Here is a 13651-nt window from a genome sequence, read left to right as displayed (position 1 = left end):
ACTCTCCTTCTTCTGAACGAAAGATTGGGATTCCTCTTGACTGTCAAATATCGAGTTCAAACTTCATAAACTCTGGAATCGAACTCTAATGATGGACTCAACGGACAGACATGTTAACGGACTTGTTTATCAATAACTGTTCAAGCCTACTGATCTGCCGCTCTCCGAGCAATAATTTGTCTCTCCTTGTGCTCTGAATGAACTTTCTCTGAGGATCACAGGTTTTAATGAACGCTTGAGGAGTAACCAGTGGATTTCATGGACAAAGATGTGGTCTGTGTTATTCAACATCTGTAATTCAAAGGTTATCTGTTAAGTTATTTTGTACTAACTTCAATTATTTGAGAGTCATCTTGAATTATTTTTAACCAGTTACATCTGAAGTCCTTTTCCTCTCAAGTGCACATAGATATCCCAGCAGAATGATCACGGGTGCAATTCATTATGACAACAATAAACATGATACACAAAGACTGACAGCCAGAAACAGTCAAAGAGTCTCTGTCTTCATTTTGAACGGTGTATTTATTGTCATAATTAGCTGAAAAAGCTACCAAATTACATTTTGTCAAATGTTCTGATTTAAGAGTGTGCTTGTACATTTTTACTGTCAGCTTTTTTTTTAAATAAACGTAATCTATTTTAATATTTGTTATATAATAAAAAAGGTTTATTTACTATTAAAAAATGAATGTTTTTGTTTCTCTGTATTATATCAGTATTGACAAGAAATTCATCTGCCTTTAATGGTGGAAGAACATCCTTGAGAAAAATGTGGATCTTGAGTGTTTAATAGTAGACATCGTCATATTATGTTTAGTAAGAAACAGAAAATAAGTTTTAAACATACAATAACTTTCACAAAATGTTATTTTTATTCAATCATTCTTACAGTATGATTTGATAGATTTACACAGAAAATATCTTGGTCATCATCAGTACTGAAGAGGCACAAAACAGCGAAGAACAACTATCTTGATGATCTGTGATGAATGTAAGTCCAGAGGCTGAAGCACAGACTCAATCTCTGCTTGTGTCCATCAACAATGTCACTGTTTCTAGAGCTCATAGAGTCCTTGTGCTGCACCGACTATAAATCAGATCTGATGTAGGAGAGACACAATGCTGGATGAATGACAGCGGCGACGAGACACAATGAGCAGCAGCTTCAGTTCATCAGCTGCTCAGATTTTACGCTCCTCCTCTTGAAGATAAACCGGTGATTGTAGGGTCAAAGTTTCAGTGATTTGAAGGCTGATAGATTCTCTGTCTTACAGAAAACAGTTTCATAGACTGATGAGTAGATGCTGATTGAGTTCTCCAGCTCTTCTCTGTCAGAAATCTCTGTATTGTGATGTTTAGAAGAGCATTTGTATGATGTGATCCAGCAGTGATGTATAAGCGTGTAGAAACACATGTTCACAGATCAAGCTCATGTTCCACTGATTTGTGGCAGAAAGCTCAGCGTCTCTCCTGTCATCAGTTTGTAAATATCTGTCATAAAGACCGCTTAAAAGAAATAAAGATAATGCTATTGACAGGAGAGAAGTGCAAAGGGTAGAAGCGTGTAGAAACACTCGCTGTAAGGTCGCTCTTATGCTCCGCTCATTTGCAGCAGGCAGCTCGGCTTCCCTCACATGATCAGGTGTTGACATGATAGTAACACAGATTTGAGCATTCAAGTTCACTGTGAAGGAGTTCATAGTCTCTATAGTGCAGCTTCTTTAACAAAAAAGTTCTCCGAGTTATAGCTGAACAGCTGAGCTTGTGTAAACTCTTGGTTTATAATGTCTGGAGTGCGGCTTTGCTTTGTCCTGCCCCTTTAACAGCTACAGAAAGTTTGTAGCTCCGTCTGACTCTCTCATGTCAAGTCCATTTTTATTCATCTCCGGAGCTAAACTTATAACTAGTTTAAAGCCCCACCCCCTGCCAAGACCGAGATTTCTGAAGCCCACCCCCTTCCAAGCTGAGATTTCTGAAGCCCCACCCCCTTTCAAGCCGAGATTTCTAAAGCCCCACCCCCTTGCAAGCCGAGATTTCTGAAGCCCCACCCCCTTACAAACTAAGATTTCTGAAGCCACACCCCCTCCCAAGAACTAGATTTCTGAAGCCCCACCCACTCCCAAGACCAAGATTTCTGAAACACCTCCCCTTCCAAGCCCGAGATTTCTGAAGCCCCACCCCTGTGTTGTGTTGTGCTCAGATGCAGCAGGTGAGTCAGCGCACAAAATCAGGTTTGTGCAACAGGTCAGTGCCAAAGCTGCCGAATTCTGACCCCACAGTTATTCAATGTATCATTGTCATTGAAGGTACATCCTTCCATGGTGAAAAATATCATGAAAAAAATTGGAGAAAAAAGAAGGAGGCGGGAACCGGCGCACAATCAAAAACATTTTAATAATCAAAATTAAACACAAAACAGCGCATCAGCCCCTCACGGCGACTGACGCGCACAAATAAAAAGCAAACATAAAATAATATCCCAGGCCTGGTCCTCTCTCGTCCTTCACGGTCATCGCTCCAGTTTTATATCCTTCCATCTCCTACGTGGGACTCGATACTGGCGGTGGGGCGCAGGTGTAGCTCATCTCCAATCACTCCACCGGCCTCACTCCTCGTTCCCACGTCCCTCGGCCCCGCCCCACTCGCCACATACCCCCATCGCCCCTCGCAGGCCGGGGGGTACCCTCGAGACTGCGCTCTACTCCCCCCCCCCCTTCCCTCCGGGGGGACCGCTCACGGGGACCTGCGGGAACCTGGGGGTAGGACAGACGAGGCGAGAGAAAAGGAGATGGAAGGAGGAGCGACAGGGACGAGAGAGGGGAGAGAGAAAAAAAATAAAATTCCGGTTCCCAGACGCACTGCTGCTCGGCCCTCCACCAGCTGGGTGATCTCCTCCGCGGTGCCTGGCGGTGGCACTGGACGGCCCTTGGCGGATGGCACGACACTCCTCCGCCGCCCGGTGGACGGCGACGGCTCCTACGATTTTGGGCAGCGGCAGGAGTCCCCCGTTCCCTGCCCCTCCGGATTCCATCACGGAGGCGGCAGGCTCCGGCCCCCTGGTGAACGGCACCGACTCCTCCGCTCCCTCACGGACGGCAGCCGCCCCTCCATATCGTGGGCGGCTGGCAGCGAGCTCGCCCGTCCCCGGCAACTCGCTCCAGCCCACCGCGTCGAGCGTCCATGGCGGCACATACTTCGCCTGCTCGAGGGCACAGCGGATTCACCACAGCGGCGAGGGATCTTCAGCAGCGCGTCCCTCCTTCTCCCGGGCTTCGGCACCACTGTAACGATAAAAACTCCATACTCATCGGGAAGAAGGAGGCAGGAACCGGCGCACAATCAAAACATAATTTTAATATTCAAAAATAAATACAAAACGGCGCACCAGCCCCTCACGGCCGACTGGTGCGCATAAATAAAAACCAAAACATAAAATAATATCCCAGGCCTGGTCCTCTCTGGTCCTTCACGGTCGTCGCTCCAGTTTTATATCCTTCCATCTCCTACGTGGGACTCGATACTGGCGGTGGGGCGCAGGTGTAGCTCATCTCCAATCACTACACCTGGCCTCACTCCTCGTTCCCACGCCTCTCGACCCCGCCCCACTCGCCACAACTGTTTTTATCACATCCTATACTGTATATCATACGTACTGGCAACCTTTTGCAGGTAGTGCTGCTTATGGTATAAAAAGTAAGATTGCTGTACACTTCACTGTGTTGATGTATTGCTTCCACAGTTGTTTGTATATTGTAGATACATCACCAAGCAATATAATATTATTTTATTGCATGAAGTTATAAAAATAATCTGTATATACACTTTGGGTCATGTGCCCCACCAGAAATCGCCAGTCTTGTTGATACACGTTGTACATTTAAAACATTGTTGCATGTTTTTTTTTTTTTCTAGTGCTTTTTAAAGCATGTCAGCCGACGGGTGTGTGTTAAATCATTGGGAGTTAGCTTCACAACAGCTTCAGAAGGTTCTCAAGTCTTCATGTACACACTGTTGTCTCAGTCCATACTTTTTTAAGCTATCTGGGTCATTTCGATGGCTGTTTGCTATCTTTCAAATAGATAAAGTGTGTCTTGTCTAATCACTCGTCATGTTTACAGCTGGTTGAAATAGTAACACATAACTTTGTACTAACAAATGGCAGATGATCACCTGTAATCTCCTTGGTTATGCCATGCTTAGCAAGTATTGCAATCAGTTTTACAAGGACTATGTGCAGCTTTGTCAGGAATCTGTTGTACTTCTAGGTATTTTGAAAAGTTATCAACATTAATGAGAAATGAATATAATCTGTACCTCTTGGAAAGATTATCTCGTCATTTGTCATTATCAACCAATCACTGATGTGTCTTTAATAGGCAAGTAACTCCTCAGATCCTTGTCAGCCTTGTGACTAATATCTATATAAATGTAAATGCACAAGCATAATGAGGGTTGAATTACTACATTACTCCTCTGGAATTGTAGATCATAATCATATAGCAAAAAAAGATTATTATAATTTTAATCATAAAACACGAACAGGACAGCGCCACGACTTTCTTCTCTTTATTGCAGCACACTCACAATGAAAGTGTGTAGCCTAACAACTTCCAAGTTTAAACTTTGCAACACTGGGATAGGCCTATTATTATTATATGACGTTCCCACGAGTTAATATGACGTTCCCACAAATTAATATCTCGTGGCCACAACATATTATCACATTCCCACTAATTATTATGTCGTGGCCACAACAAAACTAAGTAAACCGAACAAGTCACCTTACGGGCACCGTAAAATTTGTACGAATAAGCCATCTCGTAAAATACGTACGAATTGGTCGTGAGATAGCGTTGCTATTGCCGTTTCTTATGCTTATATTATTATAAATATTATTAATCCTGTATTTTGCACATCTTCCGAGCATGGTTACAAATAAAGAACAAATTTTATAGTAGGCTTCAGACTTCATTAGATACAATGAGGTTCGGCAAGTTGAGGACTTTTGGTCTGTTAACATGACCTCAATGTCGTCATGTCATATTGTAAACCATCATGATGCTTGTTTTGGGATCTGTTGATTTCTTCAGAAAATTTTGAAAAAGCAATTTAACTGATAATTTTATATTTTGATGGTGAAATGTTTGTCTGGATCATTGATTCTGATATTATAATGAAGAAAAACCTAATTAGACGTTTTAGAAAACAAACAAATAAATGTCATACTCTATTCTTGGCGGTAGTATATATATTTAGATTAATTATTAAATATAAATGTATAACTTAAAAAAAAATCACACCAACATGAATACAAAGAGGACATTTCTGAGAACTTGACATGCACTTTCAACTAGAGTTTTCATTGATTTTTCCTTTTCTTTATCATGGACTCTTTTTATTGTGTTTGACCCATACATTGAAGCATGTGTGCTTTTTTTTCTTTTTGCACAGAACAAAAAGGACTTGATAAAAACTCTTTGACAAAAGAGTTTGGAGTTTGGAATACAAAACAAATATGCAAAGTTCACAGAAGAGCTGTTCTGTTTATGGAAAAAAATTACTCTAACCTCTCTTTTCCTAAAGATAATGCAGCCAAAATGGGGGAAAAAAACCTCCCATTCTTACTGAGGATAAATCAGGATAACCAAATATAAATTCAGCTGAGAGGGATGTACAACACAAATTCAAAAGGACTGTAACAAATTTGCATATGAAACCCCACAAACTCATTGATATGCACCGTTTTCACTCAAAGACATGTCACAGTGAACAAACATTTTGCCAACCAATCTTAAGGAAAGAACTGCGCTATGAACATTTTACAGAAGCTTGACATATCTTTTTATACAGTTCATACCAGTCCTGCGATCAGCACCAACAAACTGATCCAACCATTAACCAGCTTGGAAAAAGGTATGTGGATGTGTTTAATATAATTTATTCAATTCATTTACGCTGTGACATCCTCATGTTGAATTTCCATCCTGCAAAATGAATCAAATATCAATGCATTTTTTAATTACAGTAAGGTATTTACAATGTGTAAGAACCTCAGATACTTTGACTCTCTACTCATGAGTCAGGTTTATTAAACAGTTACCCAGAACATATAAATTCAACATGACACAAATAATGAATGGTCAAACAGTTAGAACCAGAGAATTTAAAAGATTTTAGGATTTAAAAAAAACAGTTCTGTATTCCAATGCACAGTCTTCTGCAATCCCTTAGAACCATGTAGTGAGCATAAAGTGAGAACACAGTCTTTATTGAAAAATGAAGAGATTTGGCATCAGTGTTTGAAGTCCAGCATTGCTTTTAAGCAGTAGATGTAAGTTAATTATTTTACAGGTGCATCTCAATAAATTAGAATTTTGTGGAAAAGTTCATTTCAGTAATTTAACTCAAATTGTGAAACTTGTGTATCAAATAAATTCAATGCACACAGACTGAAATAGTTTAATTCTTTGGTTCTTTTAATTGTGATGATTTTGGCTCACATTTAACAAAAAAACACCAATACACTATCTCAGCAAATTAGAATATGGTGACATGCCAATCAGCTAATCAACTCAAAACTCCTGCAAAGGTTTCCTTAGCCTTCAAAATGGTCTCCCAGTTTGGTTCACTAAGCTACACAATCATGGGGAAGACAGCTGTCTGACAATCTGACAGTTGTCCAAAAGACAATCACTGACACCCTTCACAAGGAGGGTAAGCCACAAACATTCATTGTCAAAGAAGTTGGTTGTTCACAGAGTGCTGTATCCAAGCATGTTAACAGAAAGTTGAGTGGAAAGAAAAAGTTTTGAAGAAAAAGATGCATAACCAACCTAGAGGACTGCAACATTATGAGGACTGTCAAGCAAAATCGATTCAAGAATTTGAGTGAGCTTCACAAGGAATGGACTGAGGCTGGAGTCAAGGAATATGCTGAACCACAGACAACGTCAGAGGCATCTTACCTGGGCTAAGGAGAAGAAGAACTGGACTGTTGCCCAGTGGTCCAAAGTCCTCTTTTTAGATGAGAGCAAGTTTTGTCATTTCATTTGGAAAACCAAGGTCCTAGAGTCTGGAGAAAGGGCGGAGAAGCTCATAGCCCAAGTTGCTTGAAGTCCAGTGTTAAGTTTCCACAGTCTGTGATGATTTGGGGTGCAATGTCATCTGCTGGCGTATGTCCATTATGTTTTTTGACAACAAAGTCACTGCACCCGTTTAACAAGACATTTTGGAACACTTCAATCTTCCTTCTGCTGACCAGCTTTTTTAAGATGCTGATTTCATTTTCCAGCAGGATTTGGCACCTGCCCACACTGCCAAAAGCACCAAAAGTTGGTTAAATGACCATGGTGTTGGTGTGCTTGACTGGCCAGCAAACTCACTAGACCTGAACCAGACCTTTCTCATTTTCCTTGTAAAGAGGAAAATGAGAAACAAGAGAACTAAAAATGCAGATGGGCTGAAGGCCACTGTCAAAGAAACCTGGGCTTTCAAGTATTGAGTACATGTACAGTAAATGAACCTACTTTCCAGAAGGCCAACAATTCACTTTTTTTTACATTTTTTTTATTGGTCTTATGAAGTATTCTGACTGTCGAGATAGTGATTTAGTGGGTTTTTGTTAAATGTGAGCCAAAATCATCACAATTAAAAGTACCACAGACTTAAACTACTTCAATCTGTGTGCATTGAGTAAGGAATAATTGACAACAGGCCATTGAATTATTAGAAAAATAATGCACACCCGAGGTGGTGATGCGGCCATGATGCGAAGCGGAGTGTGCATTTTTTTTAAATATAATTCAACGGCCCGGAGTCAGTGTCCGTTATTACAGCTTGACTATGCAAAGTGATATGGAACTGAAATGGGGTCAGGAAAGCTGCTGGGAACTACGTTCGCCGTGCGTTTCCCAGAAAACAATATTACACCTCAGAAAGTTCGTCAGCCAATCAGAACTATAAAGTTGCTCAAACCACCATGAGGTAAGCTTCTACAAAGAAGGTAGAGAATTAACTTCCTGCCATAACTTCTTCTTTGCTACCTTAGGTCAATTCTTCCATTACTTGAACAGATAGCCCCCTGATGCTCAGGTGAGTAGTGACAATGCTGCTCTAAGAAGACTTCTTAACTGTTCTACATGAATGCAAGTGATATTCACAGTCATGTTTATATCATTTGAATTGTCTCTGTGCATCTGGTACAAAGGTCTTAATCTTACAGACCAGCAATCTGTTTCAGCTCGGACCGTTCACCCATGACAGACCTTTTGCAGCATCATGTTGGGGATGGATTGTGTAAGTTGAGTAACTAATATTTTGTTAAGCATATTCAGATTTTGTAGATCAGGATTATATTCTGAACTTCTAATCCTGTTGTTCACATCGTCAAATGTATTAGTCACCGAACTGTGATGATCTCTTATCCAATGCAGCAGAGAAAAAGAGCATTGGGGAGGTTCTGGCAGGTGCAGAATTGGCCCCTGCCCAACGTCTGTGGACTACGGAGGCCAGCGGATCAGTTCAGCTGAGAATGGATGAATTTTGTCCAGAAAAGCCCATCACTGTGCACCAGATGTTTATTAACTCAGTTCAGAAGTACGGGAAGTTGACCGCTTTGGCAAGCAAAAGAGATAACAAATGGGAAAAAGTTACCTTTTCTGAATATTATCACCTCAGTCGAATGGCTGCCAAAGGCTTTCTAAAGGTGATTTTAGTGCAGTTTTTAAAGACTAATTTATATATAGTGCGTTCTTTTTACAAATTTAATTTGCACAGCTCATTCTCATGTAATTTATAGATTAGATATAATACAATAATATTTGAAAATTCTCCTAGCTTGGTCTGGAGCAGTTCCACAGTGTAGCCATCCTGGGATTCAATTCAGCAGAGTGGTTTATTGCTGCAATTGGAACGGTCTTTGCAGGGTGAGAAATACCCTTTTCTAATCTTTAAAATTCCACACTTACAATTTTTCAATTTAAATTGTACTGCATAATCAAAGTGCAGCTGGATTTGCATAGTCAAATGTCTAGCATACTGTTTACACCAGGGATCCTCATCTTTGGATCTCAAGATCTATTTTCTTTTTCATGCACACCTGAACAAGCTAATCAAAGTCTTCAGGATTACTACAGATGCAGGTAGGTTGGTTTAATCCAGGTTGTAGCTAATCTCTGCAGGGAAGTTGATCTCAAGATCCAGAGTTGAGGACCCCTGGTTTATACTATACATGCTGGATGAAGCCAAGCTACAGTTGCATTATTCCAAGTGATCTGTTAGTCTGACTTGAAAAATATCACAGAAATGTATTTAGTGTGAAACATAGAACAGGATTACTAAAAATGATCCTGGGTCAACTATCCCATGACTCCGTGGCTGTTCGACTCCGTGGCTGTTCGACTCCGTGGCTGTTCCTACATGTTTCTGTATCCTTGAAGAAGTCTTTGTATAACCGTGAGTGTTTGCTTGTAGTTAGTGTTTGGAGTCCTTGTTTATCTTGTCAGCCCAGTCCTGTTTAGTTATTTAGTCTTTACCCTAGTCGTTGTTTTCCCCATCGTGGGTTTTGTTTTCCCCTTTTTGTGATTAATAAATCCTGTGTTTGGTACTTCCTGTTTGCATCTGAGTTCATCCCAACCCCTCCACATAACAGGATCATTGCTCTCACAGCTATATTTTTGTTTGTGCTAGGGGTATAATGGCGGGTATCTATACCACAAACTCGCCAGATTCCTGCCTCTATGTTGCTAAAGACTCAAGAGCCAATGTCATTGTTGTGGAAAATCAAAAGCAGCTGGATAAGATTTTACAGGTAACATTTTGGTCTACCTTATTTTCTGAACCTGGGCCTCCTCAAACTCAATGAACAAGCTGATTAATACTCCTGTTTGTCTTGTTAGGTAAAGGATAAGCTTCCACACTTGAAAGCCATAGTACAGTATTCTGGATCTTGGAAGGAGAAGTTGCCCAATTTCTATTCGGTGAGTGTCTGATATTGAATTATATCACTCTGAGTTAGCATGTAGGCCAAAGCTACCCAAAAAGTTAACATAACTGTTTTTCTTTGAACAGTAGGAAGAGTTCATGGGACTAGGGCTGGAAGTTTCTGATCAAGAACTAGATAAAGTCATCAGTAGTCAGAAAGCCTGTATACTTATTTACACATCTGGGACAACCGCATTCCCGAAAGGAGTGATGTTAAGCCATGATAACGTAAGCTGCTATGGAAAGTGACATTCATAATATAGCCGCAATGTAATGGCAGTTTGCAATTCTGGACTTTTGTAGATCACATGGACAGCCCTCCATGCAAGCAGGACTGTAGATATGCAGCCAGCTGAAATCAGGCAAGAGTCTCTTGTCAGCTACCTTCCTCTCAGCCATATTGCCGCCCAGATATATGATCTCTGGACAGGGATCCAGTGTGGGGAGCAAGTTTCCTTTGCTCAGCCAGATGCTCTAAAGGTAAATGTTTAAGAACAGAACATTTGTTTAGTTTTAGGTCAATCAGTTCTGCTCCTTGAGGGCCACTTTGCTGCAGAGTTTAGCTCCAATATGCGTGCCCTTGTAACAAACTTCCTACCGATCTTACACACTCTACTGGAAGTTAGAACCGCTGCTTTAAATGCTGTAACTGGTGTCATCATCAAATAACATTGTTGTAGTCGACACCAGCACGGGACCTGAGTAGATAAACTCCAAATCAAGTCAGAGACCTGAAGTTGGTTGATTATTTACATTACAATCAACCTCCCCAACCAAGATTCCCAGTGCATCACGTCAACGGCCAAGTGCAGATACTCTGATTAACAGAGGCTATGCCACCTGGATGCACTATTGGATGGACACAGTTCCAGTTATGCTGTAGGCAATGTTTTCTTGGGGAGCTTTAGGCCCCATTATCCCAATAGCAAAATTCCTGACATCTATATGGTATCTGAACTTTGTTGCAGACCAAGCGCACCCATTCATGGTACTGGTGTTCCCTGCCAGGTATAATGTGCCATGGCACACTGCCAGAATTGTCGAGGAGTGGTTCAAGGAACATGATGAGAAATGTCTGTTAATGCCTAAGCCTCCAAATTCACCCAGTCCAACATTTGTGTTTCGACTTGGAAAAGCGGGTACACATGACATCATCACCACCCCTCAGTTTATGGAACGTGAAGGACCTCCTGTTGACCTAATGGTACCAAATACCCCAGGAGACCCATAGTCACCTCGTCCAATTAACACCTCGCCACTGCTATGTGGGCTAATGGAGATCCAACAGGTTATTAAATAGGCTAAGTTGTCATAATGTAAAGTATCATGGGTGTATGATCTTGGACTCAGACTTGAGACCAGACTACTACAGCACTGTCAAATGTTGTAAAGGATCAGATTCTACTCTACATTGCTCTGGTATTTACATCAAATGTGTTTTCTTCTAGGGGAGTTTAGTAGACACTCTTCGAGAGGTAACCCCTACAGCACACATGGGTGTTCCTCATGTTTGGGAAAAATTATGGAAAATATCAAAGAAGGCATTTCATGGTGTGGATACATGAAAAGGAAACTGGTGACATGGGCCATGTCTGTTAGTCTGGAGGCTAATCAAAGGCTTACCAAGTACATCATTTGTTTTCTAGTATATAACTGTCCACATTACATTGAAGTTATTTGAATTTTTTTTTTAATGTTTTTATAATAATTTTCTTTAAATTAGGGATGAGAAGTCATTCCTCTTCACTCTTGCAGATAGTTTGGTCTTGCAGAAGCTTCGTGCTGAGATGGGCTTCTCCAATTTCTGTAAAGTTCTTTTCTGGAGCAGCACCTATTGGAAATGAAACTCTTCAGTTCTTCCTTGGCCTCAACATTCGGTTGTATGAAGCCTATGGGATGAGTGAAAGCTCAGGACCCCACTTTATGTCTGGACCGAAAGCGTACCGATTTTCAAGGCAAGCATTCTTAACTCAATTTACAGGTTGAGTACCTTCAATCTGAAGGCCAATGATCAACATGTTCTCTGTGTAACAATTCCCAAAACTCTATAGCTGTGGTAAAGTGGTTCCGGGCTGCCAATACAAACTAATAAACATAGATGCTGGTGGCATTGGAGAGGTGTGTTTCTGGGGCCGCAATGTCTTCATGGGATTCCTCAACCTTGAGGATAAAACAAAGGAGGCTTTGAATGAAGATGGATGGCTCCGGTTTGGAGACTTTGGAAAGGTAGATGAAGATGGCTTTCTTTACATCACTGGAAGAATAAAAGGTAAGGATGCTATTCTGAATCTTACATATTTTTTTTTTACTAGCTTTGATATAATTGGATTCAAATTACCTTAAAATGGAATTTCCATTAAATCTCTTTTCATTCAGAGCTTATCACGGCTGGAGGAGAGAACATTCCCCCACTTCACATAGAGGATGCTGTTAAACAGGAGTTGCCAATCATCAGCAATGCCATGCTGATTGGAGACCAGAGGAAATTTCTGTCCATGCTGCTAACGCTAAAGGTAAACTATGCCTTGAGAAAGGCTCTGGCTTCAACAACTCCAAAACCATTTATGTTAATCTGTTATTCCTTTGCTTGGATCGAGCACAATCAATCCAGAGACTACAGAACCCACTGACATTCTTAGCTTGGAGGCTATGGAATTCTGCCAGCGGCATGGCAGCCAATCGACAAAGGGGTCAGACATCATTGGAGGAAAGGACAAGATAGTGTACCACTCCATTAAAGAGGGAATCGTACAGGTCAACTCAAAAGCAACTTCAAATGCCCAGCGCATTCAAAAATGGACTATATTAGGGAAAGATTTCTCAATTGTTGGAGGAGAACTAGGTGAGTGCGGTGCACACGTTACTTTTATCCAATGGGGACAAAAAAAAATACTTTTTCTGATGGATCTTTACTTCTACTGGAACAATAGTTATTTCGGTTGCATTTTATTTTACAGTACGTGTACTAACATGTACTTTTAGTGTATTTATCTAAGAAAGTTCTGTTAATACATGGTATCTACATGGGGTAGGGTTAGGTTCAGGGTTAGTACCTAGTTATTACATAGTTATTGTAATTACTATAATAAGTACATAGTATGTACAGGACTGTAAAATAAAGTGCTACCATTATTTCCAAAAGATAATATAATTGTTACTTTTCAGGTCCTACAATGAAACTACGTCGCCCAGTGGTGTTGCAGATGTATCACAGTGAAATAGAGAGTTTTTACGGAATAAACAACCTCCTGACTGGCTGTATCTCTTGTTAAAGATACTGTTGCTTTTTTGGCCAATCATATTTTAGAAATTAGATTTTTAATGATCTTTTTTTTAATCTAAAAACAATAAGTGCCCTAATTTTTTTTAAATATCCATCATTAAACATACGGTTTAATTGTCTTCCATGTAATTGGATGTGTGTAATATTCTTGTATGCAGATCTTAAAAATAAAACTTGTGCTTGGTCTATGGATTATTTTATGCAGTTTTATAATGATCGTATAATAGTGCTCAGTAAAAATAAAGACATGTGGTGTTTTGCCCATTAAAAATAGATGCATATATTCAATCCACAGTCATGTCTTGATAGTAGTCATTTCATAATTGACACAGCAAAGGACAAGAACTGTTTGAACTATTGTTAACATAATTCAATGTTCATAGC

At 40.4% G+C, this 13651-nt stretch overlaps 1 pseudogene; it reads left to right on the top strand.

Annotated features, from left to right (window-relative positions):
• The first annotated feature begins 5450 nt into the window (after positions 1–5450).
• Positions 5451–13459, top strand: LOC128014448 (long-chain-fatty-acid--CoA ligase ACSBG1-like; annotated as a pseudogene).
• Positions 13460–13651: the final 192 nt, after the last annotated feature.

Source organism: Carassius gibelio, chromosome B25, assembly GCF_023724105.1.
Source record: "Carassius gibelio isolate Cgi1373 ecotype wild population from Czech Republic chromosome B25, carGib1.2-hapl.c, whole genome shotgun sequence".
Classification (NCBI taxonomy): Eukaryota; Metazoa; Chordata; class Actinopteri; order Cypriniformes; family Cyprinidae; genus Carassius; species Carassius gibelio.
The sequence above is the reverse complement of the archived record's forward strand: the minus strand, read 5'-3'. Positions and strand labels throughout refer to the sequence as shown.